The sequence below is a fragment of the Betta splendens genome, chromosome 22 (genome assembly GCF_900634795.4).
Source record: "Betta splendens chromosome 22, fBetSpl5.4, whole genome shotgun sequence".
Lineage (NCBI taxonomy): Eukaryota > Metazoa > Chordata > Actinopteri > Anabantiformes > Osphronemidae > Betta > Betta splendens.
The window spans coordinates 11,454,801-11,459,297 of record NC_040900.2 but is presented as its reverse complement, the minus strand read 5'-3'; the positions used below and the strand labels follow the sequence as shown (position 1 = coordinate 11,459,297).

The window sequence follows — 4,497 nt, the reverse complement described above, 5'->3', positions numbered from 1 at the left end:
AACTCTCTTAGGGACGCACACAGTGGACGGTGGCGGCCCGCCCGTCTCGGGGACCGACGCATCCCGCACGCAGACATAGCCTGGAAACCTTCAGGTCCGCATCAGGTATTGTACTGTGCGACTTCACGCGCCGCTCCGGGCGCCTCAGCGCGCGCTCCCTGTGAACGGGAGTGGGGGGGGGGGTGAGGTCAAAAGGCACGTGCGTTTAGAGCAGCGTCTCCCTTCTCGCGGGAGACTGTTTGCGTGGGTCAGTGTTATATGCATATTTAATCGACGAGTGGGTAGTAGTAATTCGGAGCAGTGCCTCAGCGAGTGGGCACGTGAGGCAGGAGGATGAGAGAGAGAGAGAGGAAGGAAGGGCTCCCGGTGGCGGCTCTGCACTGGATCCGCCGAGCTCGGCCCCGGCTGCTCCGCTTCTGGAGCCCTGAATTATTACAGCTGGCGTAGCGTGAAGGCGCTTTGAAATGTGCGGGACTGAAGTGGTAAGAAAAAATAGAGCAAGAATACTAAAAGTAGGACACAACTCCATAGGAAATAAGTTTTATTTTATATTTCAGCTTCTATTCCTCGTATTCACGTGTATTAGTTATTCAGTGGGAGTCTCGCACGTAAAGCCTCCATTGGGCAGGTAGTGACACTTCAGGCTCATATACAAAGTCAGCACGTTTCACTATGTCTGCAGCGGCCGAGCGGCGCCGAGCACCCCCTCCAGCAGCACCAGTGGCAGCAGTAGAAGAAGAGCGGGCGCTCTGGAGCGCAGTTGGAGGACCGACGACGCATATAAACAACGCCGGGCTCGGGAGCGGTCGCTAGTGTGGAGCTGCTCCCCGTCTGGCGGCCGGTCGCGTGCGGGGGGCTCGCGGAGCTGCCGGTGAGCGAGCGGAGGCGCCGTCGCCGGTGCCGCTGTCCGAGGTGCTGAACGGCCGCACGCCGAGGAGCCCGCCTTTGTTCGCGTCGTTGCCAGGCGAGGCGACGCGCACGAGCCGCCGCGGACGCCGTGCGGCTCGACACGGGGCGCAGCGCCCCGGCGGCGAACGCGGCGCCCCCCGGCCAGAGTAAATGGGACCGCACGTCGTCCGAGCGGTCGAAATATGGAGAGATTTGTCCTGCTCGTTCTCGGCTGCCTCGGCGTCCCTCGAGTCACAGCGGGTAAGTTGGCGTTCATGTGCAATTACGGGGATGCCTCCGCGCATTTTAGCGCAGCGGCTCCGACCGCTCAGAGCGCTGGTTTATTGCCGGGCTAATCACACGCGTCATGTGGGGATTGCGGAGGCATGTGGGTCTCTCACACTGGAACGTGCGGCTTCAGACGTGGACCCCTATTGTTGTGAGCCATTGTGCACTCGTGCTGTTCAGCGTTGTGCCGTTGAAAGACAGACTCCGTTTTCAGGCTGGCGAAAGCATTTCCATGTAATCATTACAATTCATGTCTGACGACGCTGTGCGGAATCAATCAGCTGCTTGTGGAGGCAACCTACAACTTGTGATGTTACGGCCTTAAAGTGAATCTGTCTGTGTGTGTTTGTGTAAAAGAGAGAGAGAGAGAGAGAAGGAAGCTGACCTTTGCATCTCATTCCAGGCAGCTGCTACAAACGACTGCACGCACCTACAGGTACCGCCTCGACCTTAACCTGTCGCCTCCCAGCTGAGTGTTGACCTGAGCTGTCGATCAGCGTGAGAACAGGGATGTGGCACACATCAACATGTGAGCCGTCCGCACGGACGCTGACTGTCTGTCGGCGGCTGGCGAAGCCCGCTACCCACGGGGCCCAAAACCTGACTGTAACGGGCTGCCGCGGGCCACGAACGCAGCGCTGCGCTGCTGGGCAGCGCCGGTGATCCTCTCACGCAGGCAGATCCATGGAAACGCCACCGATGCGTGTTACGCTGGCGAGAGAGAGAGGGAGAGAGAGAGAGAGAGAGAGAGAGCCTTCGCTCGCCCCTGCACACATGCTGCTTGTGTTGCATCTATAAAACATGCTTTTTTAGACACTAAGGTGCACACAAACTATGAGCACTTACTATGATGGAGTGCCACACGTGGGTCATAAACCCCCCCCCCCCCCCCCTCTGGTTCAGTCGCCGCCCACACACTCCTCAATCTTTCCCCCCTACAATAAGTCACCGTGTTATTCTCTTACTCATCACTTATATTTACTGCGATCCAGGCTACTGACACCTACAATTTTCTTGTGTTCTCTGTTGGTTTTGGGTGTGTGTTTTCGATCAGTTGGGAATAAAGGACTGTTTGTACAGTAATAGAGGTTAAAAGACGCGTGTGCAGCAAAGAGATGGTAATATGACTCCAGCCAAGCTTTCATCAGACGTTGGAGCATGTTTATGGGCTTATAAACAGCACGTATCATGTGTGTACTGTGCGTTGTGGGTGAAATGCGAAAAGCGAAATACAATCACAACACAAAGCATTGGTTCTCAATACACCTCAGGACAAGTAAATCCCACTCAGCTTGGATTTGAACTGTAGTCCTGGTCAGTTGTGGACAAGGACAGTGGATTTAATAGAAAGGGCCCCGTTTGCTTCGATAATATGTTTTATTGTAACATTATTATACGGGTTATAGCAGCACTTTACCTTTGATTCATCTTCTCCCAATATCAAACCATGTCCACTCCACTTCATGGAAACAAAACCGTTCTCAAGCCAGCGCTTTTAACGCACGTTGTACACGGGCAGAAATAAACCACAGTGGGCCGCCTGAAGAGATGCGGAGTCCTTCCTGCTTTCATCAACCAGCGGCAGCGGAAGGAGAGGACGGGGAGCCGGGGGCCAAGACCCCCCAGAGTTAAAATTTGTCACTTGGGGGACTTTTACAGACGGCCTATCGATTGAGGAAATCGTGATGATACTGGTTCGCTGCCATGTTGCAACAGCAATCACGGTCCATCCAGACTATTACGAGGCCGGGTCATTAGACCGCGGCCTCGTTAACGCTGGTCATTCGTTGTGTTCACCACGGCTTCATCCAAACGGGACTGCGACGGCACACGGAGCCGCGGCGGGGGACGCAACGCGCGCAGCCTTAGGAGACATTAACAGGGCTGGGAACACCACTTACTGTGAGTGCTGACACGGCGTTTGGTATCTGAAAAAAGCCCAATCCAAAAGATGTCATCGGCCTGCGCGGTGATGATTATAGCCGGGGGGTAAATTTACAGCAGGCTAAAGGCAGTGCTCTGTGGCTTTTAATCAGGCTTTTGCCTAAAAACATCGCTGGGCGGACGCTCCGCTCGTTTAGGATGAAACAATGATTCAACAAACACCCAAAAAACTGTTGCTAACACCACACTTCCATGTGTTAAACATAATTACAGTAGGATCATATTTTCACGTTGCTAGTGGGCAGCATTGATGTCATGGGTTTCGTCTAGTCCAATTAATTATGCTCGAAAGAAGTTTTCACAGAGAGAGCCGGTGTGAAAGTTTCCACTCTCCAGTGAAAAAACAGAAAAACAGAATCATTTTTGGAATACAAAGAGTTGATTGGCCACAATCCACAAAGTCATAAGCCTTAGAATTAATAACCCTGGAAGGAAGAATTACATGAAACAAGAGAGATTTATTTTCTCATTCATTCAAACTGATATACGAGGGCAATCGTATTTAACTCAACTGGTTGTCCTTTTAAAACACAAATCGTTCTCTCCTCTTGTGAAATTTCTCCGATTGTGTCATTTTATAGGAAAAGGCTTAAAAACATGTAAGATCGATAACGAGCAGCTGAAAAAAAACTTCACTCTTTTTTTTTTTTTTGCTCAGATCGATGGTTTTCAATTCCAACAGAGAGGCAGATTCGTCTAGGACTGGAAACCACTGAAAATCAGCTGCAGACACACGGCTTAATCTGGACAAATGAGTCTAAATTGTACCACAATGCTCTGTTTTTATAGGGGACTAAGGAGTTTTTTTTTGTGCTGAGGGTTAATGACTCAATACAAATGTTCCCTCATCAATCACTGCCTCGCTATGCCAAATTACAGCACCTTATACAGGCTGGTGTAATAAGTTGGATATGAGAATAATGCCAGTGGCAAAGCTGCCCTGCTGCTACCCAGAGACTGCAGGAGTCAATTACGTTTTGCGGCAATGGTCAGATTGGACTCTTTCTTATTAGCATTACTGTGATGATGCTGGAAGTGAGGCGTAGAAATGGCCCGGGATGTGTGTGAGGGTAATGGGTTGCTGAAGTACAGCAATGGTTGAAGAAACAATAACATTAGCGGTGTCACGGTGGTCCAGGACAGACCGCGCATTGATACGATATGTACAATGTCTGATAGAAGGTTTAGTTTCTAGTATTTGCAATAGTAAATCTCCTGTAGTCGTTATTCCTACAAGAGAAGACAATATAAAGCCCTCGTCCTGACACCCAGTTATACTTATGTTGTTAGTGCAGGCCAGTTGCATAATGATCACCTCCTCCGTAGTTTACCAGCAATAAATGGAAAGGGGGAAGAGCCGCCCGCGTACAGGAGTAC

The 4,497-nt window shown here is 51.2% G+C and overlaps 1 long non-coding RNA gene across 1 annotated transcript; it reads left to right on the top strand.

Moving 5' to 3' along the window:
• Nucleotides 1–301: 301 nt before the first annotated feature.
• On the top strand, nucleotides 302–2,387 carry LOC114848366 (uncharacterized). Its single transcript, XR_003784428.3, has 3 exons — nucleotides 302–482; nucleotides 683–1,149; nucleotides 1,580–2,387. It is a non-coding gene; the product is annotated as an uncharacterized LOC114848366 (long non-coding RNA).
• The last annotated feature ends 2,110 nt before the right edge of the window (nucleotides 2,388–4,497 follow it).